At 46.9% G+C, this 26,212-nt stretch overlaps 1 protein-coding gene across 3 annotated transcripts in view; it reads left to right on the forward strand.

Annotated features, from left to right (window-relative positions):
• Positions 1 to 603: 603 nt before the first annotated feature.
• RAI2 (retinoic acid induced 2) overlaps positions 604 to 26,212 on the forward strand; it is a 73,317-nt gene continuing 47,708 nt past the window's right edge. Inside the window, exon 1 of one of the 3 annotated variants that reach the window (XM_075999326.1) lies at positions 604 to 706. The gene's annotated coding sequence lies outside the window, so the exon portion shown is untranslated. Of the gene's footprint in view, positions 707 to 8,484; positions 8,686 to 8,875; positions 9,272 to 26,212 lie in introns of those variants that run through there. The other 2 variants (XM_012784705.2, XM_012784703.3) reach the window with 2 other exon arrangements.

The following is a 26,212-nucleotide window of genomic DNA, read 5'->3' on the forward strand; positions in this document are numbered from 1 at the left end:
TCTACTAAAAATAGAAAGAAATTAATTGGCCAACTAAAATATATATAGAAAAAATTAGCCGGGCATGGTGATGCATGCCTGTAGTCCCAGGTACTTGGGAGGCTGAGGCAGGAGGATTTCTTGAGTCCAGGAGTTTGAGATTGCTGTGAGCTAGGCTGATACCATGGCACTCTAGCCTGGGCAAGAGAGTGAGACTCTGTCTCAAAAAGAAAAAAACAAACAAACAAAAAAAAAACAAGACCCCATCCAGGATGGCGGCAGCCCACAATTTATGCAAGATTTCTGTCAAGTTTGGGAACCGTCCCTTTAAGGCAGGATGTTAATGAATGAGAAACCAACTCTATTCCATGTGCGCATGTGCACAGCATGTGGACATCAGAGATTGATGGGGACACTTTAGGGAGTTGGGCTGGGTGGTGGACGTACATTTCCACTGGAAGGCTTGAGAGCTCTGCAGAGAATCAGACCCGGAAGCTTCGCTCTATGGATGGGGCCGATGTGGGAAGAGGGCATGCGCGATGACTGCTGAATGTCGCGGCTCTGTGGCTGAGCCATGCCCAGTGTACTCCCCTCGGGAACATGAGGAGCTTAGGCGAGAGAAGCATGGCTCATCTGAGACCCAACACACTGGTGGTCTGGCTCAGAATTGGGCAAGGATAATCCTAGGGGTGAGCAACATCAGAAAATTCACCTGAAAGTGGCCAAGGTAAGCAGGGGCAAACAGTAAGTTCATCTTGTGAGAGCATGGTAGATGTGGACTGGGCACAAAAAGACCACCATTCCAAAGCATTGCCATTAAAACTGCTAACCAGTTTAGACGAGAGAGATTTTATACTTGCTCTTTTTTTCCCTTTCTATAAAATTATTCCATTTATAAAATTCTATAATTTGAGAAATTTTCCCAGGTGAAGAAAAATGAAGCAATTAAAGTACCCTTTGTATCCTGTTCAAATTTGAATGTCCTGGCAACTCCTTTGATCCCTTGAAGTTAGAGTTACGGAAACCTTGCCAGTTGCATTGGAGAGACTTGCAATGCATGAGTCGGGACAGCCCTACCAGGCCATGGACACGCTGAGGGTGGAAGGAGCACGCAGTGCAGGCTGTGGCACAGACCGCCACTTGTGACACTGACTGCCACCCTCTCCTTTGGTTATGAAATGCATGCTAGCCAGGTCAGACAGGTTGCATCTACAGGGAAACTGATCACTTAGAACAGCCCAGGGGTTCGATGGCTGAGAAAGTCCTCAATAGCTCTTTTCCCAAGAGCCCATTGCAGAGCTAGGTCTGGCTCTCAGCAGTGCCAGGCACCAGGAGACTGGTTTTGAATGATTGTGGATAATTACTGGCCACTGCTTTTTGTCCTCTTTAACGATAACACTCCTGCCTTGGGGTGTCTCAGCAGTTATTTATGATCTGTTTTGTGCAACATTCAAAATGCTCATTAGTCCAGGGCAATTTTGCCAATATTCAATCTGGCTCATTTATGAATGAATTTTTAAGAAAGGAAAGGTAAGCCTGACACCTGGAGAGAGAACAGGACTTGGCATGGGTACAGGAGTGTGTGTGTGTGTGTGTGTGTGTGTGTGTGTGTGTGTGTGTGTGTGTGTGTCAAGGTCTTCTATGTGCAACGCTCCAAGCCTCATGTTCCCCGTCGGAAGGCTGGGTTGTGTGGGGTCATTTCTGAGCTGTCCTAGCCCTGGTCCTCAATGCGCCAGTGTTTCAACCACATTCGTGCCGCAGCTGGCACAGGAATCCAAAATAATTCGCTTCTCCCAAAACGAATCTGGCTCTTCACTAAAATCCACAGCCTTATTATTTCACGCCCCTGCCTCCAACTCTCTGTGCTGGCTACAGTTTTTTCTGGTCCTTCCTTGGTGACTTATACGGACTCTACTCTGTCTCCTGCAACCTGGCTATACCAGGCTCTCTGCTGATTTGGGCAAACCCTGGTGGCCTCAGGGAATGGTCACATGACTCCAAGCCCAACCCGACCCTGCCTACACCCTCCCTCCATACAGAAAAGGAAGATGTGTTTGATGGTTGTAATACTTTGCAGAAGATGTGGCTATGAACGCTCCCTAGGAGTAGGAGACCAAGCACAGACGAGGGGAGAGAATAATGACTCTAACAACTGCTCACTGCAGGCTCTGGCACGCGGACAACTAAAGCAGCTTCCGTGGGAGATTTGAGCCACGAGTCCTCCCTGGGTTTATACAATCGAGTCAGAAAGACAAGACGTAAGGCCAAAGACAGCTACCCTGGTCGGTACAAAGGATCTAAGTCCCAGCGAGAGGGGAGAGCTTGCTCAAAGGCACTCAGAGCGGTGACAGAGCAGGGGCTAGACATCCCCGATCCGGGCCCCTGGCACGGGAGTCTGGCTCTTTGTCTGAGACAGCAGCGTGCCTTGAAGTGGCTGCTACAATGGAAACCGCCTCGCGCACGGCTGGCCTTTCAGATTCAGCAGAGCCGTGTCCTTCAACCATGTTCTGCTAGTTTAGATTATCGCCTTCCCTTGTCTTTAAAGTCAGGTTACGAGGCTGATTCCTGACCTCCTTCCCCATACTTGTTTTTTTTTGTTTGTTTGTTTTGGTTTTTTTGTGTGTGTGTGTGTGTTTTAAGATATTTTGACTCCAGAATGGCCCTTACCCTCAGGTCTGGGCTAAAACAAAACAAACAGCCCTGTTACTGTGTGTACGTCTTAGGATGCTTTCATTTTTAAGTGATAGAGAACTGATTCACAGAAGATTAACCTATAAAGCAATGTCATAGTTTACATAACAGGAAATGCATGGTCAGGTGGCTCTAGAGTTGGTTGTTTTAGGAGTTCAATGACATAGTCACGGTGCCAAGTTCTTTCTTTCTTTTTACTGTGTTGCCTTGAACATCAGCTCCTTCCCAGCCCTGAGTCCCAGCATAATAGTGACCATTCATCCTGGTTTGCTGGGAAGACCCAGTTTATGCCTTTTGCCCTTACATGCCGTGTTTCCCCGAAAATATAAGACAGGGTCTTATATTTATTTTTCCTCAAGAAGACACCCTAGGGCTTATTTTCAGGGGATGTGTTATTTTTTTTAAGTACAGTACAACAATCTACATTTATTCAAATATAGTTAAGTTTTCTTCGGGAACATCATCGTAACTCTCCAAACCCCAAATACCATCCTGAATTTCTTGCGACTCTATTTCCTTTAGAACCATTGGCCCCAATCTCTCATGTCGAGCACTAGAGCTCTCATGGGGCAGATGAGAAGGGCTGCTCATCTTCTTTACCGCTCCACGATGAAATGCACAGGTTGTGCAGATTTGCTGCGTAGCCACGCCCAGCACTAGGTCTTATTTTCGGGGTAGGGCTTATTATATTGCGCAAATGCTTAGAAATCCTGCTAGGGCTTATTTTATGGGTAGGTCTTATTTTGGGGGAAACACAGTAACTATTACTAGCAACCCCTTTCACCTTCAGTAGTGTCCTGGTTTAGATGACCCATTGTATGGTCACCCGCATCATGCTTTTTGCTGCCAGCTGCAAATGGAGTTACATTATCCCCACATCCATTGTGGCAGGGAGGGAAACTCTCCTAGAGAGTAAGAACTTATCTGTGAGCCCCCCAAAAATATCTCCTCTCATCTATCTGGCCCAAATTATAACAAAGGGATGCAATTTTTCTTAGATCAAACAGACCCACCCTAAATGTAGAGTCAAATTCTGAGGTACGTAGGTTTCACAGGAGGGGGATGGATATCTGAGCATTAGTGTTCTTTTAGCAAAGAGAAATGGGAAACAGAATAGAGCAGCCACAAGGAAAGCCCTTTATGACAAGCCTGCTTCTTACTTGTGATAGTTGCTCAAAAATCTCCATGAAATGAAATGCTCTACTGATGGTGAGACTAGACAGAGCTATAACTGCAGTATGAGAGACTTCAATGCAGGGGAGGGGTGGCATTTATTATTATTTTTGCTCTAGCATGCAGCTTAGTACTATAAAGTAATGCTGTTCAGTGTATGCTTATTGATTGCCTAACTGAAGGAGGAAGTCACATATCCTTTGATCCAGTCTTTGCTAATTTTATCCAAAGGGCGTAAGAGAGTTCACATGAAATCCTCAAATGAAGAATACTGAAGCTCCCCCACCCCTAGGCAGAACTCACTGGACATCTCCATTCTATCAAAATAATCAAAACTTTTCCCTTACCCTGTGAGCCCTGAACATTCCCCAGATAAAAATGGCATTCGCACTGGACTGTTTCTCTGAATGCTTTCCATCCTCTTTCACCAAGCCTGGCTTCGATTTCAGTCCTCTCTGCTTCAATTACACCTTGCATTTTCTGCAGCTTTATCCCTTTGCATTGTGATTATGTTTTCCAGTGCCCACCTGGTTCCATCACTCAATCACCCAGTAAATATTATTAACCACCAGAACATTTTTTAAAACAAAGTTTCTATTTTAACCCTTTGCACTAGCTTGCTTTTTTCTCATCATGCACTCGACATTTTCCACACTCAACATCCCAGTGCAAAGGGTTAAATATATTATTCAATTTCAGTAAAATATAGACCTCTCAAGAATCTCTTGAAAGCAATGGACCATTTTCCCCAGACATATTCGCACCCATGAGCACTAAACTGATGATATTTACAACTTCAGCGCTTTTAGGAACCCCTTGAGAAACCCACATGATGCTCATGCAGGTCAGGTCAAATCATGTTGGTGCTCCCCATGGTAATGGGCTCAGCCACCAGTCCAATTCAGATATGTTTTCTGCAGAGCTTATCAACACCTACTGGTTCAACCAACACTCAGAGCCTAACAATTCCAAATCTTAGTCTTCAGCTTAGATTTTGAACTCTAGACCTGCTGTTCCAAATGCCTACTGGACATCTCTATGTGGCTACTCAACAGCTACCTCCATTTAGCAATGTCTTAACCAGAACTCTCTGCAGCAGACACTGGTGGTCTGCATGCTATCGCTTCAATGTGCTCTGCAGACATTCAGCTGTCAGGATTTTCTCTCTGTACTTTGGAAGGATCTTCTGCCTATGCTGGGTGGCAGGTCAGAATTGCTAGAAAATTAGCACTCCCTGGACCTCCATTAACTAGCTTCCTCACTTCTTGAGTGGGTGTTTTGCATCATGTCTGAGAGTTTGCCCATGGGATTAAGCTCCAATTGCCCACAGTGGTAAGTGGCCTTGTTAACATATCTTCTATTGCCTGTCGTCCCTCTGTCTCCTTTCCCTGCTCCCCTACCAGTGTTTCCTTCACCTTCTAAGTCAAATGTCTGCACTGGAATCCTTGTCTCAGGATCTCCAGCCCTCTGCTTCTCTTCCTAGGAACCTCTATCTGCATGACCACACCCCCACCCATCCTGTCACTCAGATCAGAAAACCAGATGTCAATCATCTTTACTCCTTGAGTCCCACTTGACTCAAGTTCCTACTCTTTATCTCTGCTGGCACTACCTTCATTCAAACCCTGATCCTTGCAACAGCCTCTCCTGCCTGGTCTCCCTCTAATCAGCACCCGCATACTGACCAATGGAGTGATCATTCCTCAATCCAAATTTCTCCTGGCCACTCCCTTGCTTAAAGTCTTTCAATGGCTTCTACTGACTACTACTACTGAAAAATCTACTACTACTGACTACTACTACTACTATCACTGACTACTACTACTGAAAAATCTCCTTTACAGGACCGACCAGGGACCTCAAGTGACCCCTAGCTTCCTTTTCCCCCTCCTCTGCTGTTCCTCAGCCTCTACTCTAGACTCACAAAATATCTGCAGCCTCTAGAACATGCTCTATGTGCAAGCTTCGGTGCCTGCTGTTCCCTTCACTTATAAGGCCTTTCCTTTACTTTATAAAACTTCTATTTATCTCTCAGTGCTCAGCAACTGTCACCAGATCTGTGCAACCTTTTCTGACTTCCCTGCCCCATGTCATTCCCCACTTCTTCCCAATGCAGGGATGGACCCACTGCTTAGGTGCTCACCTAGCCCATTTTATAACTCATCGTGTACCACATAGTACCACCTTGTATTATTTACTTACTCATCTGTGATCAAATTGGGGCCAGCAACCATACATTAACCATATCTCTAACCCAAGTCCTTAGCTCAGTGACTGGGCATCCAGTAGGTGCTTAATAGATATTTATTGGATAAATGAATAAATCACCCATCTGGCAAGTATGTGAAAACTAGATTATGAGAAGATGCTGTGTTAGAGAAGCAGGATATAGATAAAAGAATCAGATCTGGGATGGAAAACTTGTTGGGTCCTTATTTAAAATCACCAAATATTAGGATTACAGATCTCAAAAATCTCCCTAACCCCCCCTGGAAGATTTTGTTGTTGTTGTTGTTGTTCTTTCCTGCTGTTTGGGCATGTTCTTTCTTCCCTCCATTTGCTTAGGCACCCATTTAAGTGTATGGACACAATTCTTCCACATTAATGTCCTGTTTCTGCCCCAAAGCAACACCCCCTACAAATCCAGCGTTTTACGGATGGTTTTATGGATGGACCTCTCTGTTTTCCTTCCCTCTGCAAGGGCAGCCACTATGAAAAGGCAGAAGGGTGCCACTGCACATTTCTTTGGGAACGGGGGCTATAATGCCTGTTTCTTATGCATGAATCTGAATCAATATAATCTTCTCTGAAAACATAAACACCCCAAAGGGCAGCAAATATGAATCACAACTGCCACCAAGGATCAAACATTAACCCAGGGTTGCAATGAGGGCAACAAAAGAAATAAGCTAGTAATTGCCTTCCAGGATATCAATGCCTACCTTATACACACATGCCCCCTCAACACACACAAAACCTTTATGGATCTTTCATCCATGAACTTGCCCAATTATAATTGCCCAGCTGTGTCTTTAGTTGTATTTAGGTTAGATCCTGGCAACCAAGACCTCACATACCTGATCCAAGAACTCCGAACAGTTCTACAGATCTATAGAGGAAGTCTTTGGTTACTGAAACTGTTAAAGACACATTCGTAGACAAATTATTTCCACAGGTATCATTAATTATTTGGGGCTGTTTTAAAACTCCAAAAGCCTGATTAAAGCAGATAGGAACTGGTACTTTCTGTTCATATTCATTATTATCAACTCTTAAACTTGCATTGTGTGTCTTTTCTGCCCCTGTGTGGATTGGGGACTTCTTAATTTAAGTCTCCTTTTTCAAAAGAGGAAATTAGTAGCACGGAATGGTACCATCTGGGCTGACTTCTCCATTAGGCATAGTAGGCAAAGTGCCTGGGACTCACAGTGCTTTCAGGGGCCCACAGAAATCTTTACTTCCTTTTTAAAATCAGAAGAAAAAGTGATCTTTTAGGGTGAAGAAAATGTTTTAATATATAATACCAGTATATTCATCTTTACACCAATGCAATTGTAAAATGCAACTTTTAATATCTTTTTATGGAGGAAGGAGTCCACAAAGGCAAAAAAAGTACCCAAGAAAATCATAATTCAGCCCTACCTACTGCCACGTTATGCTTGCAACACAGCATGGTTAGAATAGAGCCTTTCGAATACAAGTTTGGGTTCCCATACTAACTATGAACTGTGTGGACGCCCCAAATTTGTCAAGAGGGAAGTCATGGTTAATACACACAGTGCTGGGCTTGAGGGGGGTTTTGAACAGAGAACAGCTAGATTCATACTGTTCTCTGCTCTGATGAAAGTAATTTCTGCTCTGCCATTCTCTCGCAAATATCTTCATCCTGTTTTGATTAATAGAAAAAAAATCTTTATATCTTTAGGGATTAATTAAACCATTGTAGTTGCTTCATTTGCTCTCTTAAAAAAATTTAAGGACTTAGTTTCTTTTTAAAATTTTAAATTTCTCAATAGTACTACTAATGTCTATTATTTACTTACTGGTCAGCAACCATATGCTCATCATGCCTGTAACTCCGATTCTTAGCCCAGCGTCTGGCAAACACTAGGTGCTTAATAAAGATTAGATTAATACATGTATCACCTCTTGGATGGAAATGAGATTATGTCCGTGGACTAATTTTGTCTTTACCGATCTCCCACCTTGTGAGAAGGGTCTTCTACCCGTATCACAATTGGCATTTTAAGGTGATCGCTGAGCCCTTCCCGCCCCCCGCCTCATCCCAACCCGGTCAGCCGCTTTCTCCCTCCAGTGCTCCGTTCCTCCCTCCTCTTCATCCTGGGGTCTGGGATGGTCCCCAGCCCTCCCGGAGGCAGTAGGATCCCAGCTCCTCGGGCCCTCACCGGTGCCTCCCCCCACCCCCGCTCCGAGCGCCCCTTCCTCCTGCCACCCGCGCCGCCTACAGCCACGCCCTCCCCGTGGGCTAGATCACCTGTCCCTCCTCCGCCGCCGCCTCCTCGGGTACCCTTTCGCCCCCCTCCCGCTCCCTCTCCTCCGCCGCCTCCCCCAAGCCCTCCCCTTCCCCGCCTCCTCCCACCCCTTGGTGTATATAGTAAAGGCCGGGCGCCGCACGCAGACACACACTCGCCCGGACACAGGCGCACACACGCTCACGCACAGCCAGCAGCGGCGGCAGCGACAGCGGCTCGGTGACAGCGGCGACAGCGGCTCCCACCGCTGCGCACCCCCTTCAGGCGGCCGGCGGCGAGGCCAGACCGGAGAGTTCCAGCACCCGCGACCACCCCGCGGCTTCCTGGAGGCGGCGGCCGCGATTGCAAGGTAGCCGCCGAGGCGCCCCCGTGCGGGCCGGGGTCACCCCCTCCCTCCCCAAGCGGACCTGCCACCGGGACGCAGGGGGCGCGCCGGGCTGGGCACGCCTGACGGGCCCGGCGCCCAGGGAGGGGCCTGCTCCCGGGGGCAGGACGGCGCCCGAGGCCGGGGCCAGCGGGGAGGGCCGGGCGGGGGCGGGGACGCGGGCCGAGGCCGCCGCCCGTGCGACGCGCCGGGGCCCCGCTCCTGCTCCTGGCGCCGCGCACTGGCCGGCGGGGCCGGGGACGGCCGGGGAGGCGGCGCCGGCCGGCGGGGCGGGGGCCCCGAAGTGGGTTTCGGGCCGCCACCCGCGCTGGCACCGGGCGCAGAGGGCGGTGCACGGCAGACTCCTCGCCCGGGCACCGCACCGGGCCGCCTCCGGATCTGCTGTTCTGCCCCGGCCCGGAAAACCCGGCGCCTTCCAGGCCCTTCGAAAGATGGATTCTGTTGACGTATCTGGCGGCCCTGGCGAGCCGGGTGGAAAGTTGGGTTTTGCCAGATCGCGCTGGGCTCCTCTTTGTGACGCTCGGCCAGCCCCGCATCCCCCCGGAGCCGGGTGAGTGTGCGTCGGCGCCCCGGGAGCCCTGGTGCCCCCCAATGCCCAGACCTGGGGTGGCCGCACCAGCTCGGGCTTTCTGCCATGTTAGGCACCGAGCGACGTTCTCGCTGCTTTTTTGCGTGCGTTTCAGTGGCGCCTTTTGCTGCGGAGGGAGTTATTGCTGCTCTCCGCGTTGGCTTTTTCGGGGTTGGGGTTGTGCTCTGTGTATTTGCTTGTTTGCCATTTAAAGCCCGACTATTGTTCAGGATAAGCTCCGCCTGGGTGGGGAAATGGCATCCCACCACAGTTGCTGGCGAGGGGTAGAAATGTTGCCAAACAGCTGCTGCTTTGTGTTTCCCTATCAGAAGTCCCTGGAGTAGGTTTGGGGCACGACGGATGGATGGAGAGAGGGATGGGGCACGGAGGAAGAAGGTGGTTCTGGAGGAGCAGATTGTCACCCACCCCATGGCACTCAGTCGGCCTCCCTTTCTGCCTGCCAAACTTTTATGAATATTCCTTTTGTGGCAAGGGGAAGCTTAATGAATTTAGCCCAGTTTTCCAAGAAAAAGCAAGCGGGCTTTAACAATGGTTTGAGAACTTAATCAATGAGAAAGGCAGGGGAGGAGGAGGAGGCGCCGACACCATATGGGGGGGATGTGGCTGCTTCTTGCAGAGTCAGGTAGGGGAAAGGTGGGCAGGGCAGGACGCAGCGGTTGGGTGGCCCTGTTCCTGGAACTCTTGGTAGCTCTTACCTGTGCCTGCCGGTGCCACCCACCGTTTCGTGCCCCCACCTCCTGGGCTGCCCAGAACCCAGCTGCTCTGGGGCTTGAAGGGTGGCTTGCGGCACTGCGCTCGGGCTGGCCCCCCTCCCTTTCATCTGGCGTTTTTAAGAATATGTAAATATTTTGCTGAGGATAAGTGACATCAACAGAATGATATTCCGCAGAGCCCGGGTGTGCAGCGATGATAAATAGATATGGACGAACAAAGTTTTGATAACCGGGTATTCTCATGGCTCGCTCTGTTTCATTTGGGTCTTTGTTTTTGTTGGTTTAGCATTATCTCGCATCCTCTGGTGTGATCCCTTTATTTAGCTGATTTTTGGAAGCTTCTCTTTAGAAGAGAGAGAAAAGCAGCCAGCAGGGAGAAAACAATTCTTAGCCTTGCATGCATCGGGCAAGGTTTTCTGTGCTTTTCCCAAGCAATCTCTCCCGCGGTTTACTAGATGTCTCTCTTGCTCAAAATTGTTTCATGGTAGACAAGAGACTTCTGATAACTTTGGAAATGTGGTGTGGATGTGCCTTTGTTACAGGAGAGGGGTGGCGGTGTGGGAGGGGGACAGTAGGACCGCTAGTAGGTGGGAGCCACCCAGCAGCGGGCATTGTGCTCCCACCCACCGTTCTTCCTGCCGGTTTTCTTCTCAAAGGGGAACATGAAAGGAGCTATGCCACTTGCAGAAGCTAGGGCTGGGCTGGAAGGCACCGAATCGCAAGCCTGGTGGCATTCCAGTTTCTCTGCCCCTTAGAAGTTCCCCACTTACACCAGCCCCCCCCCCCCCACATACACACAGCATCCTGCAAAGGGGCACTCGCTTCTCATCCTGACACTTGCCCACTAGAGGCATCCCGAGGTGGCCCGGGCCTGGGAGCCAAGTCAGATTAGAACTTAGGGTACTGGTCCCTACTTCACCAGCCCAAGGGACCATTCAGCCACCTGGGGGTGCCTTTATCATGCAAAGAGGCCAGGACCTCCAGCTGTGAGGTTTGGCCCTGGAAAACCTGTTCATCTCAGTAACAAATGAGCTGGTGCCGACATGAGAACTTGGTTGGTGGGGAGTTGGTCAAGAACTGTAAAATAATTTCAAAATCTTGTGTCCAGAAAACAGAGCCACTGAGACAGGGCCATCTGAATTGCAAGAAAGAAAAAGGCTGGGAGGTGTGTGACTGACGAGGTGTTGCCAAGAGCACTGTCGCGCCAGCAGCCAGAGAGCTCTGGCTATAATGACCTGAAAGCTGAGGATAGAACTGGCCTCCCCAAATCCACGGATGCAGAATGGAGATATTTTGAATGTTCAGGTGCCAGGCACAGTGTGTTCTGAATCTATAGTAACAAAATAGCAAGTGTCTGTTCTCTGGTTCCTCTACTAACCTCAGACTTCTGGGCAGGAGGGGAATAAGGGGAAATAAATGGAAAATGGAGCTAACAGGCATTGTTGGCCTCTGCCTGCTAGGCACTTCACGTGTGGGAAACCTTCTTGGGGACCCTGTGATGGCAGCAGAATTTTACAGATGAGGAATCTGAGGCTCACAGAAATTTCCAATTGAGTGTCTGATTCCAGATTTTGCTGGTTACAATTTAAAAGGGCAACGTGTCCCTCCACCCTTGCTCCAAGTCTCTTACTTATTTCTCCCAAAGACCAGAGTTTTCAGCCCCTCCCTCTTAACAAAATATTATACCTAATTGGTGGGGGGGGTGAAGGAAACCCACTGGTGAGGCAGCCAATTACCCACGGTGCCTGCTTATGTGCCAAGAAGATAGATCCAAAATAGTCCCTAAATATTTCACATGGAAAGACTCTTCCTTTTCATCTTGGAATCTGTTGCTTAATAAATGAGAGTTTAGTAACTAAATGATGGAGGTGATCTGATCGAGTGAATGGTGGTGGGGAGAGAGCTATAAATCACTGTTAGGAGAGTCTCAGCAGGAAGCAATACTGACATTTGTCTGTCTGGTTGGGGACTCGAAGTTCCTGATGTCATGCTCCAGTTTTAGCCCTTGGTAGATCCATACTGTCAAGCCCTGATTTAATCCTTACTGCAGCCGTGTGAGAGGGGCAGCATTGTTCTCATCTTGGAGACGAGAAGATTGAGGCTCAGACAGGTTAAGTAATTAATCCAAGGTCCATGGTGAGACCAAAGGGTGTTGTGGTGTTTTTGATGTACCAAATAAGCAAACACTCTAAATGAAAATAAAGCTAAATTATTGCTAAAGCAAGTCCTTTAGTCCCTTCCAACCACCTGGTATCCTCTAACCCCCTAGAAATTCTGGATCACTAGGAGAGCCAGGATTTCAATCCATATATGAGGTGTTTCTGACTCGGCTTCCTCCCTGATCAGAATATGAGGGAGACCTCAGAGAACGAGGGGGAAAGATGGCTAATTGCACTTTTCCCTCACACAAAAGCCCATGTGGGATTCTGAATTAAGCTTGATTTGGGGATCAGGGTGACATCCTTGATGTAGACTTGGCAGCTCTTAACTGTGGAGAATACTTCTGATTACCACTTCTCCCTCCCACCTGATCGTCTGCCCGGGTGCCCATCATCTCATTCTTTCCGGACTCAAGGCCTCTCCTTCTTAGCTCACAGTTTTTGATGAGCCTCTTGAGTCTGCAGCTCCTCTGTGCTCTGTTGGCAGCTGGCGGGAAGGTGATTTTGACGGCCACATTAGTACTTCTGGATTTCATTCATGATGCTCCTTCTCTCCCCGGCCAAGAGCATACACACATGCGCAGACATGGGTGCACATAATTTGATCATGTTTCTGCATCTGCTTCACCAAATTAGATTGCAAACCCGGAATTATTGCAAGAAGTACATGACTTTAGTGATCTGCTGTCCCAGCCCCTGCCCTGAACAGACCAGAACAGCTAAGATGGAGGTGGTCAACCAGCAGATGCCTCGAGTACTGGTCATACTTGCTGGCTTTCCCACCACTGTGGGGCAGCCCCTCACCATGTAGGCATGGTTTGTGTAGTCTGTTCAGGCTGCTATAACAAAATCCCATAGATTGGATGGCTTATAAGCAACAGAAATTTATTTCTCACAGTTCTGAAGGCTGGGAAATTCAAGATCAAGGCACTAGGAGATTCAGTGTCTGGTGACGGCCATCTTCTCAATTCATACATAGTGCCGTCTCTTTGGAAGGGGCAAGTGAGCTCTCTGGGGTCTCTTTTATAAGGGCACTAATCCCATTCATGAGGGCTCTGCTCTCATGACCTAATCACCTCCCAAAGGCCCCACCTCCTAATACCATCACATTGGGGGTTAGGATTTCAACATATGATTTGTGAGGGGACACAAACTTTCAGACCATGTCTGGTCCCAGGGCTTATCATAAAAGCCCACTTTAATTCTCACTTAGAGGTAGGGCTGGGCTCCTAGAACATCCCAGTCCTTGTCATTCCAATTTCTGCTGTAATTAGCTCTAACAACTCAATAATTCTGGAGAATTCTGGAGCACACCTGGTCACACCTGTCACTTCTCTTCCCCTAGCTTTTTGGTCTTTCAGCGCAGCACTGTCTAATAAAATTTTCTATGATGATGGAAATGTCCTATATCTGCACTGTCCCCTACAGTAGCCACTAGCCACATGTGGCTGTGGAACACTTGAAAGGTGGCTGGTCCAAACAGGGATGTGTGATAAGTATAACATATGAGCTGGATTTCTAACAATTAGTACAAAAAGCAGAATGCAAAATAACTCATTAATAATCTTTACATTGACTACATGGTGAAACGATAATGTTTTGAACATATCGATTGGTTAAATAAGATATAGCATCTAAATTAATGTCACTTGTTTCTTTTTTTTAATGTGCCTACTTGAGAATTTTAAATTACATGTATATTTCTATTAGACAGCACTGTTCTGGAGCAAACTAACCGGCAGCCTTGTGACTTAAACCTCCAGATGTTTTGGGGGCATAAATGCCCTCCATCTTCATGGCAGATGGGAGGCAGCGGGCTGACTCAGTAGCCACAGCAGCCTGGCATCAAGGTGCCATTGTGGGAGGTCCCCATGAAGCCTACTCATGAGTGTCAGCTCGGTCATGCTGTGAGTAATGTGGGCTCCAGAGACCTAAGGGAGTGAGCAGGGCAGAAGGGGACAGAGGCAGGGGGCTGGCTTGAATAAAATGGCTCCTTTTCCTGGCCACCCCTGGCCAGTGTCCTTGTCTGCTGCAGATTTTCCTTGACACCTGCTCTAGTAGCAGCTTGAAGTAATATCCTTCTCGGGATTTTTTTCTTGGAGAATAGTGTCCCAAGTAGATACCCTCATGCTGAGAGTGGCTTGTTTAGGGGCTGGGGCCAGTCTTAAAGAAGAGAAAGGAGAAAAGAGGATGCACATGGTTATTTTCTGACAGCTTGATGACAACAAGAGCAAGGGCAGAAATAAAATTTCTGTGAGGGCAACAGCATAAATGCACGGAGCCTGATTCCACGCACCCATAGTGCTGCGGATGAGGAAACCTGCTCAAAGGAAAGTTCAGAGGGGTGGGGGAGGGCTTCGGGCTGGCACTGTGGTATCATCACAGCCATGGTCATGCATTCCTGGGCCCTTCCCTGGGCGCTGGGCATGGCGTGAATGGACAGAAAGGGATGGGATAATGAACTTGGGACTGCAGTGATTTATAGGTCAGGCGCCTGTGGCTCTGGCTCCTGAGGGGGCTGCCCCCACAGGGGACCCTTGGCTGACCTCCTTGGGCTCCTTGGAAGGAGCTGGTTTTGTTTCACATGGCAGAAGCAGACTGTTTACTGGAGCACAGGAAGAATCCGACATTCTGGCGAAAAATAATTCATTAACAGCCAGGGTATTACCAGTTCCCTGGAAAAGCTCCTCCAGCTGCACTGTAGCAACTGTTCTTTTTCAGCAGCAGAATCGGGCCTTGCTGGCAGCCAAGACTGGGTGTGTTTGGGCGTTTTTGTTGTTGTTGTTATTTTTGCCTTTGTGTGTACAGCCACTTTTGCCTCGTAATTCAGAGAAAGGAACGGAGGCCTGGAAGGGCTGAAGCAGTGTAGCTGTCAGCCGTTCTTTCCTTTGTGGTTTATACCTGGAAGCTCCAGAATAATTCTAGGAACATAGTTTTTCCTGACCAAAGCCCACCCCCAACCTGGGGGCACTGCAGAACCACATAGAATGTTCCAGAATGAAAGGAATTTTGGAGAGTCACAACACCTGTTCTTAAGACCCTCTAAAATCAATTGGCTGAAGGATTCCCCCCATCCCCCATACACACACCAGCAGAAAGTCCTATCTTGGCTGTGTGGAATTCTTTTGCTTACTATTAATTGGCACAGTGGGGCCAAAGTATGTGATTCATCATCCCAGTTTTGAGGGCATTTGGGAAGCCAGGCAAGCATAACCAAGAGAATGGGCTGCATGTTTTGCTCACTAAAGAATGATTGAATCTACCGTAAATAAAATGGTATGATTCGGGAAGCTTTTTATGCTCTGGAAAAACATACTTAAAAAAAAAAAAAAAGATTTTTGCCTGCTTGTTTGTTTTTTAATGTCTCATGCTCAGAAGTGTGGACCCAGCTAGCAAGAAATGGGAAAGAATGGCTTTGCCTTGTTTTAGCATTTTTAAAAACTCTAATTGCAGGTTAAGTAAGATACAATGTATTGATTTTGGTTTTGTATGAAACATAACCAGATAATCATTTTATTTTATGAGATATTAATTCCCATCCACTTAGACTGATGAAATATGCATTTCAAATATGCCATACCTACCCCCACCATCACCACAGTATTTCTTTAATGTTCCTAGATTCGGATTGAGAACCCATTTCATTGTATGAAAAAGGAATAAACATGTCCGTAGTCAACATATATGTAAACTCACTTTAGATTTTGAAGAAAATAGGGTCTTGTCTTTCTGATGACTACCAAAATTATAAAGGCCAAAATGTTAACTACTAAAATGTTAAAGCATATTTAGCTTTATTTAGAGCACATTTTCTCCACCTTGGCCCTGTTGCCATTTCAGGCCAGATCGTTTTTTGTCGTGGGGGGCTGTCCTATGCGCCTTAAGATGTTTAGTAGCATCCCTGCTACTACCCACTAGATATCTGTAGCATCAGCCCCCCCATCCCAGACCTCGCCGAATGTCCCCTCTGGGACAGAATTACTCCCGCTGAGAATCACTGGTCTAGACCAAAATTTAATAAGTAATTTGCGGTTTTTTGGAAAATTCAATTTGAAATAATAAAAGGCACAATTTCCCCCTTTGCCTTTTATATATACAATTCACGGAGGTGATTAATTAAAGGTTGGAAGTGGGTCATGTGCCTGATTTAATTCGAAGGTGGGTAGAAGGGTCTCTATATAAGACTGTATAAGCATGGACATTTTTTTTCAAGGCAGGCAATTTTTTTAAGTCATAGGTAATTCAGGGGCACATTGTAAGATCAAGCAGCTTCTCTGGTTTTTCATAAAGAGAACAGGTTTATTCCTCCCTAATTTCTTTTTCATATGCGCCTGATTCCAGGCGTGACTTCAAAGCCACCAGGCATCTTCCTCCACCCCCACCCTCTCCACACTGTCATTTCTCCTGTAGCATCTTAAGCCTGAGCCAATTAATTTAGCCCTTTAGTGTACTTGTGAGAGCTCTGCTCGTAACATCGTAATAGACTCATTTCAGATCAGAGCAGCCCTTTACCCACCGCTAAATTCTATGTTTTTCAGTACTGTCGAGAGAGGAGGTCAACAGTGGGTAGATGGAACATTTTTCACAATGACTGGATGCTCAAATTCAGGTGGTCCCCACCACCTCTCACACTTTTGTTTCCTCGTACACGTATTTATTTCCTTGCAGCAATTCTGCTTGGGGAACTCTTCCAGGAAAGAGACATCATCAGAGCTCCTTCAGGTAGCTAGAACCTGGCAGTGCCTGCAGGCAGCAATGACAGATGAAATGTTGCCACCGGGACAGGCCCTAAAGCCATCTTCTTTCTGGTGGTCCCTTGAAAGGCTAGAAAAGAGGGTCATGCCTTACACAGGGAACAAACCATGGGGAGGCATGGGGACAGACCATGCCTCACTCATATATGGGCATACGGGCTGGGGGCCAGGGGGAGGGCAGAGAAGTGGATCACTCATTACACAGGGGAAAGTGTCCCCTGGTCATTTGCCCAGCCAGTCTCCCAGAGCAGGATAGGCTAGGTGGCGGGGTATGCTGGTGGAAAATACGGGGCAGGTGCTCAGTGCAGAAATCAACAGAGACCGCTTCATTTTGCAGCCATCCAAGGTAGGGTGACCTTTTCCAGAGAGTGTCTGCAGGAGCTCAGAGTGCTGTGTGAAGAAGGATTCCCTTGCAGGCTGGCTGGGGAGGAAAGATGGAAAGGTGAGCACGCGGGGATTCGCCAAGCCAGCAGTGTACCTTCACTGGTGAGTTCCTGCCACGCTTGACGAGTAGTTTGTGTCTTCCTTGTCGCCGTGAAGGGAGAGGCAATGAGCTGGCAGCGATCCACAGTGTGCTGGGCCCAGGCGGATAAATAATTGATTTGCAGCACGTGACACTCGGTCATTCTAAGTTGCCAGCCCCTCGCAGGCCAGGATTCGGGTGATGGTTGCAACACTGGGAGAGGAAACAGGATCATAAATCTGGGCTTTGGAGGCCAGTTTCGTGGTGCAGAGGCCACTGGGGCCACCGCTGTGTGCTGCAGAAGCAAACAGACAGGTCCGAGTGGTATGTTGTTCCTCAAAATAATGGCAATGGAAATGGCTGTGAAAAACATTTAGACCCTTGTCATAAAAATGCAAACAGTCTTCCTGCTATAGGGAAAAGCTAAATAAACTCTATTGCAGCTGTATTAAGTAGAAACAGATTTGAAAATCGGGTGTTTTTTTGTTGTTTTTTTTTTTTTTCTGAGACACTTATTTATAGCAGGTTGGGCAAAGGCTGCCACTATCTCTCGCGACTCCGGAAGAGTGTTTTCCAGATGGTCCTTGCTGTTTTTCTCTTTATTAAGCTTAGTGGAACACTGCTTCATTTGGAAAGGGTCATAGAAACCAGTGTTATTTTTTTCAGATTACAATGGCCATTGATTAGCCAACAAATCAATGGACGAGAATGGATTCAGCCTGTGCCGATGAATTTCCTTTTGCATTTTATAAATAAGAGAAATGTCAAGGAGTGCTCAAAATAGGGGTGTTCTTTCGACTGGACACATCAAAGCTTTGAAAACCAAACGGAGTTACATTTTCTATTAATTTCCATTTAAATTTTCTTCTAAAATAATACTCTCCTTCTCTTTGCTAAAACTCTGAAATGTTACCATTTCCTTTCCAACATCTAAACAATGTCCAGATACATTTCAGATTGAGCAATTAGCTCTGGCTGCAATTTCCTTTTATGAAAAAAAATCACTAACCCTCTAGACTAAATATGAAATTATTGAATGTGAAAATATCAATATGAGACCATTTGTTCTAAGATCCTTTGTGGCTTATCACTCGCATTTTAAGGAGGTTAGAAAAGGCTGATTCTGCTCTGTCCTTCCGTGTTGGATGCACCCACACCCAGGAAAGTCAAGCTTTGTTTGTGCTCTTAGGAGTTCGGAATGTCACATAAACCAGTGGTCCCCATAGACCCAGCTGGCAGACCACTGTGTGTATGGGACAAGATTTCTGCCCCTTCATGAAATGGAAGAAAAGTAAAAATGCCGTGAGTTCATTTTTTTCAAAGCTGAACCTTTTCCACTTTACAAAACTGCCCTTTATTCTGAAATTGTCTTTCCTGCTTTTCTTGGTGTTAAACTTTGTTTCATGATTCATCAAGATAGTGGATGACGTTTGTGTTTTGCCATCTTTATTTGATAAAGTCAAAAGTTGTCCAACTCATATTGGAACTTTCATTTTTTAAAATGTTACTCATCCATAACATTACACAGTCTGGGATTCACCAGGGAGGCCTGAGTGGATCTCGAAGGGGAGCCTTTGTTATGATTCCTAAGCCAGAAAAACCAACGTTGGTAAGGATCCTGGGGCTGCTGCCCTGAGTTGCTTACCTGACTCTTCTGATCCATCAGCCCTAGAGACCTGGCTTTGTCTGACACCCACGTGAAGAATGGAATTGCTTCTTCAGAGGTGTTTAAGGAGCAAAAACAGCCTCTTAGACATTAACGTCTGAGCATGCAGCCTTAATGCCAAGAGCCTCAGCCCTTTATCCCTGGCTCCCAGTGTCAACACCACTGCTAGTTCTTATGGACTCGACCCCCTTCATCTTTTCCCCAGCCCAGCCCACCGCTGGCCTCAGTTTCCTCGCTGCTCTACCTGATGAGTATCATTGCTCCCCCAGCTGCTGTTCTGCATGCCTGCATCAGCTTCCTCTTGCTAAAGCACCTCTCTAAATCTCGTCACCCTAGCTCAAGAACATTTAGTGACTCCCTATTTCCTAATGAGTTAGAATAAAACTCCACATGCGAAGCCCTGTCCCCATTTTCCGAGCTCATTCTTCCCCTCCTGGAGCTTAGACTGCTCCATTCGTAGCAGTAGACCATTCAGATCTTAATTTGCAAAGCTGCTGTAGCCCGTCATTATTCATAACTCTTTTGAAACCAAATTCAATTTATTTAAGTCTTCAAAAGCTTCAGTAAGCCACCATGGGAGGGTGTCTCCAGGTTGTACAACTGCTCTGGGCTATGTTGTGTTTGTTTTCTCAGATGGAGGGAGGTTTACAAGAAGGTTACAGGATCTCTTGGGCATCTTTCTAGATGAAGAAAACTGAAGCCTTGAGTCTGATGTAATGGACCATCCTGGGGATGTAGCATCAGTTGGAAAGAGAGAGAGAGAGAGAGAGAGAGAGAGAGAGAGAGAGAGAGAGAGAGAGAGAGAGAGAGAGAGAGAGAGAGAGAGAGAAGGGGGAAGGGAAGGAAAAGGAAGGAAGGAAGAAGGAAGAAAGAGAGAAGAAGTAAGAATGGAGAGAGGGAGGGCGAGGAAGCCCTTCACAAAATGAGGCTTTCTGGCTTCAAGAATTGCAGGCTTACTATTAATACAAGTCTCCTGCTATTATGGGTTATAATGCCACTTTTCTGGCCTGCCAGCAAATGGGTATTGCTCTGGAGTGGCACTGCTGGCTTGTCCTGTTGAAAATAGAGCCACTTACACAAGCTCTAAAATTGGCAATTGAAACATCGTGGAAAGGGGCCATCCTAGCCAATACAGACTGTCCATTCCATCAGGAGATGTCTCCAGTAACTGCTCATAAAATTGCAAAAGCACAACATCACCTAGCATTTGTCAAGCTCCTGCTATAGGCTACACTGTTGTACCAGGTGATTTACATATATTATTTCCAGCTCCATAACAACCATATAAGGTAGGTGGGTATTATGAGCTCCATTTCACAGAGAAGGAATCAGAGGCTCAGAGAGGGTTAGTAAGTTACACAAGGTCACACAGCTTATGGGAGGTGGCACTGGGATTCTATACAGCCTGGTTCAGTAGAACTTATTGCACTGACGGAAATGTCCTGCAATGTCCAATGTGGCATCTACTAGCTATGAATAGCTATTGAGCACCAGAAATGTGGCTGATGGGGCTGGCGTGACTGAGGAAGTGAGTTTTACTGAGCATATGTTTTGGTAGCCACCTGTGCCTACAGGCTATGGTGTCAGACAGCATGGCTCTAGGATGTGCTTCTTTCACTACATTATTCTGCTCCTCTGCTCTCTGTTGTATATGCATCTGGCCTTGGATGCCCCCAGATTTACATTTCTCTTCCTCCCTCTCTACCCAACACAACTCAGCCTTTTCTCAGAGGCCTGCAGACCAGCGTTTTCCAAGCCCTAGTGTGCATTAGAGCCACCTTCAGCGCTGCGGGGAGCAGAGGTCACTGGCTCGTGTCCCGCCGCTGTCCCGGGGAGCTCACCCTCTCCCCATCCCAACTTGTGCGACAGTTGGGTTTGGTCACTCCCTTGGCAATTGTTCTTGATTTCATTAATTTTAATGCGGGGCTCCTTGGGAAGGGGTGAAGAGCCAGTCGTGGGTGAAGAAAGAGGCATGGTCTCTAGACCTTCCCGGACCACCTGGGTGATTTAGGGCAAGCCCGGGCAGAGAGGCCCATTTGCTGTCCGATCTGCTGTTCTCTGTAATTAAATGGGGCAGAAAAGTTAACTAGGAAAGAAAATAACTAAGCAAGTAAGACAGATAATGAAGCGGGATCCACACCCCTCCCCTGCTTATTCTAATTATTTAGTCTTTGTCCATTTCAGAAGGCAAAAGTCAGCCCCCCTGGGGCAGGGCTGGAGATGAGGGGGTGTGAGTGGCCTGGGAGCCAGGGAATGCCTAGACAGGTCTCTGAATCGGGACTGTGATATTGGCTACCTTGACTGTTGATCTCGATTTCAACAGTGCTGAGGATATTCTTCTTTTAAAAAATACAGGTGTAGCCGGGTGTGGTAGTATGAGCCTGTAGTCCCAGCTACTTGGGAGACTGAGGCAGGAGGATCGCTTGAGCCCAGGAATTTGAGGATAAGCTATGATCAGTCCACTGCACTCCAGCTTGGGAGATAGAGGAAGACCCCATATTGTAAAAAAAAAAAATATATATATAGGCGGAAAGAAGTAGCTGAGGTTACTCAGGAAAGTGGCTTTTGAGCTGTTTTCCTTATGAATATTTATAAAATAAAAGTGATGCAGAATCGGCTTTTTCCTGAGCGTATGCATAAATCTGTTTTCTCCCCCAGAGCCTGTGCTTTTTTTCTTTTCTCTGTCTCTCTCTTTTTGTGTTTTTGTTTTTTGAAGAGCAGAAATCATGTGTCTTTTTTTGTGGCTTGGTCTCATACCAACATTCATTGTGTTGAGCCAGGCAGCACTTCCTAAAGCTCATTTTAATCACAATCTATGACAATCCAGCCTTCCTTGGCTCCTGGTACTCTGTAGCACTTAGATGCTGATACTATGTTGAGTAGAAAAGTGCCAACAGGTAAGTTTCCCCCACTTTGTCTGTTTCCAAAAGCAAGTCTCCAAAGACATGAACTCAGAGCCTCATTTGCATTATTATAGGGGTCCTGTCCTCATTAATCACTGGTGAAATGTCAAATTCTTGTGCTTTGAGTACTTCCATCTTCCTTCCACTTAACTCTGTGACATGTATCCAAGAGAAGGGTCAGCAAACACAAGCATGCCGGTGGGTCCCAGAGTCCTGGCCCTCTGTCCTCTTTATCACCATTACGCACCAGGGCCAGAGGCCACCTTCCTCTGGTCAACTGAACCTGCTTTCAGCTCCACTGTGAATATTTGGACACCAGATCTCTTCCTCCCCCATCCATATGGGATGCTTTTGCACTTCCTTCAAATCTGTCGCTTGACTCCTTTCTTTCTGCAGAGGACTACACCAAACCCTCCACCCTGATGCTTCATCCTTTTTTCCCTCTTCTGTGGCTGGGAGCGAAGGACTCCATGTTCTCCAAATCCAAGATGGAGCCCAAGCACCTGGTCAGGACTTCAATACACATGCTTCTAATTCAGCCACGAGACATTTTTAAGAAATGGCTATTTTCATTTGTAGAACAAGGAAGCTGAGATAGCAAAAGGGCAGGTTCGGAGTGATGAGCAAAAAAGGTAGGCAGGGCCCAGATCACAATGCTCTTGTTCTTGTTAGCCTTGATAAGGACCCTGGACTTCATCCTGAGCAGTTTCAAGGGGGCACGTGACATTATCTAATTTATGTGTTTGGTCTTCTCCCCAGTGGAGAATGAACGGTTGCGGGGAGGGGTGCTGGGGAAGATTGGGGGAAGGAAGACCAAAAAGACCCCTGTAGCAGTGCTCCAGGGAGAGAAAGAACTGCAGCAGGGGAGTGATAGTGGCTGGATTTGAAAAGGATTTAGGAGGCCACCTCTGTAGGACTTGGTAATGCCTGGTAGACAGAACCAATTCTGACAGCACCCTGGTTTCTGTGTTGTAGACCCCTTGGTGGGCCCTGGAACTCAGAAGAAGGGAGAGAGTGGCTTCCCACACCCCTCCCTCCCTTTACAGCCAGTGTGGCGGCAGCCCAGGCCTGCGTGAGTGGTCACAAAATCTTGGTGTAGGCCGGGTACTGTGGCTCATGCCTGTAATCCTAGCACTCTGGGGAGGCTGAAGCAGGAGGATCACTCAAGGTCAGGAGTTCAAAACCAGCCTGAGCAAGAGTGAGACCCCCATCTCTACTAAAAATAGAAAGAAATTAATTGGCCAACTAAAAATATATAGAAAAAATTAGCCGGGCATGGTGGCACATGCCTGTTGTCCCAGTTACTCGGGAGGCTGAGGCAGGAGGATCGCTTGAGCCCAGGAGTTTGAGGTTGCTGTGAGCTAGGCTGATACCTCAGCACTCTAGCCCGGGCAACAGAATGAGACTCTGTCTCAAAAAAAAAAAAAAAAAAAAATCTTGGTGTAGTTCATGTAACCCTTTGAGCCCCTAGTTCTAAAGGAAATGGATGAAAACAAATGAATGGGTCACAAGAGCCTTTAAAACCACTGTGGGGACAAAAACAAAACCTGACAGATATAGTCAAGAGCCAGGAGCACCTTCAGTGAGTGGCTTTAAATACACTTCCCTAATGCATAAGCTTTCAATAGGGCAGACTCGGTAAGCAGTAGGGGATTCGGGCTGAGCCTGCTGGTTCAGGCTTTGACCGGGCCCAGCTAGGGGAGAGGGGTTTGGCTGCTCGCCCACCCCTAGCGTGGCCAATCATCCTGTCCTCATTTGCCCAGGATTGACAGGGTTCCCAGGACATGGGACTTAACAGTTTTAAAGCTTGGACAGTCCTGGGCAAACCGGGCTGAGGGGATCACTTCACCTGCCAGGGGAGGCGTTGCAACATGGACAGCTGAGCTGGTCCGGGCCAAAGCAGCGGAGACTCAGTTCAGCCTGAACTGACTTTGGTGTGGGGACGCCCCCACAGAGCAGAAAAAGAGTTTGGGAGCAAAAAGGGCAAGAATGAATCCCAAGCCCTTTCCAATAGCTTCTCTGGTTCTGAATGAAATGCTTCTCTTAAAATAGCCTTAGATCTCCATTGTGCTTTCCTGGAAACTATAAACTGTGCCACGGCCTCCTTGTATCCCATCTCTCTGAAGTCTTATCTGCACATTTCAGGTGAGTGAACAAATCCTTAAGTCCTGCTGGAATTTGGGACTTGCAAGTCCTTAACCAGACGTGGGAATTTTTAAAACCGGGTCCGGGGTAAGAAAACAATTTCTTTACATAATGCATTCCTACATCCTTAAAATCATAATCAGAAAAGACTTTGCATTTTTTTTTTTAGGAGCAGCAACATGCAGAATCATTCGTAGCAGTAGACCATTCAGATCTTAATTTGCAAAGCTACTGTAGCCCGTCATTATTCATAACTCTTTTGAAACCAAATTAAATTTATTTAAGTCTTCAAAAGCTTCCCTTCTCCACCCCCATCCAGACTATTTCTCTTGCAAAATAAACCTCAGTAAATAAGCAGGCAACATGTTGTAAGAGTAGGAACAGAGGAAAGCTTGGACTAGGAAGCTAATGAAAGAGAGTTGTCCTGTTGAGGCCTGGTGCAAGCCTTTGGCCACATCCAGAAATGCAGAGAGAGACACAGTGAAGTGATACACTCATCTTAGGACACTAGTGACAGGGAAAAGCACTCAGAGTCCATTCTCATGGTGACATTTGAACCCTCAGCAGTAAGAATAAGGAGGGCGGTCTGGGAGGAATTCAGTTCCGGGAAATAAAAGAGAAAGGGAAAAATAGAGGACGGTATGAAAAAGGGAAGAATGAGATTCCTCAGGCACATGACTCAGATAGTAGAGAAAGGGCAAAATAGAACTTTGGAAAGAGCCCCCAACAATACCCTAACCTAAAATGGGTCTGAGAATGAAACTGAGCCTTGTCATTTGTTTGTGCCCTTCTGGATGGCTGTATGAGCAGCAGATATTAGAGCAAATTGCCTACGGCATGTTCTTTCCCAAGCATAAAGGACATGGTGAGTAAAAGCTCAAATAATAGTATCAACATTTTAAAAAGGTTTTCTATTACACATATACTTTAAATAGGTCAGAATCTTTAAGTAGTGGGGTGACATGGTTTATTTTCTCAGTAATGTTTGGTTTTTTTAAAGCCAGCTATATGGATGGAAGAAGGCATAAAAATTATCCATCACGAATTTTTGGTATTGGATTTTGGTCTAAAATCCTTACATACGTAACAGAAAAGTGGAGATATTATTAAGTGTACAGCTTGAAGAATTTTCACAGATAGCACACCCAGGTCACCAGTACCCTGATGGAGACATAGACTACACCAGCCCCCTAGAAACTTCTTCATGTCCTCATCATTACCCTCACCAGCAGTAGCCACTGTCTTCCAACAGCATGGCTTAGTTGTGTCTCATATAGGAATTTTTAAATCATAGCTTTGTGCATGAGTATCAAAAAAGAAGTCCTGTATTGGGGGGAGGGGTAGAAATTTTGTAATAGTTTCTCTGGCTGCTTGGAGTTAGGCCTGTTGAACAGGAGTTTCCAAGCTGGGTTCTTGCTGGCATAGGGTTTGGGGCTGGCTGGTCTCTGCTGCCCAGGACAATGCTCGCTGCAAGCCAGTAACCTGCTCTTGACCTTACCTCTGCCAAAGGCAGCCACCAAGCTTGCTTCATCTGCTTTATTAAAGCCTCTGTTGGCTCTTGCAAAGACACATATCCGGAAGCACTGAGGATGGGACAACGAAGTGACCGGGAGTCCCCAAACATATTGGCCTTCTGGAAAGTAAGGCTAGGCACAGCCACCAAAATAGCATCTCCAGCATGGACATTTTTCTCCAACTTCCAAATGAGAGAGTGTGATTGATGAGCTTCCCTTTGTCATAGGTTCCGTAGTATTTTGCGATGTGCTTTCTGCACCCTTTTCTTTTTGCTGCAGGAAGCAAACAGTCCAAAGGTGAAAAGCAGGGTGGGAAGCAGGCTGTGGAACATACATTGTAATGTGTCTGCGGCGGCATCAGCTAAGGACTTATTTGTTCTCCTGGGCTGTGGAGTGCTGGGTGATTGAATACTCGCCAGGCTGTCAGTTTTATGAAACAAATTCCCTAACCCCCTTGGCCCAGAGCTTTGCTCTGCCTGAGATGGAAAAGAAATAACTTTTAATAGAAAACTCATTGCGAAAATCTAAGATAAGATTTCAGAGTGACTTCTCTCCTAAGAATAAAATGAAATATTGAAGAAAGCA

The sequence above is a fragment of the Microcebus murinus genome, chromosome X (assembly GCF_040939455.1).
Source record: "Microcebus murinus isolate Inina chromosome X, M.murinus_Inina_mat1.0, whole genome shotgun sequence".
NCBI lineage: Eukaryota > Metazoa > Chordata > Mammalia > Primates > Cheirogaleidae > Microcebus > Microcebus murinus.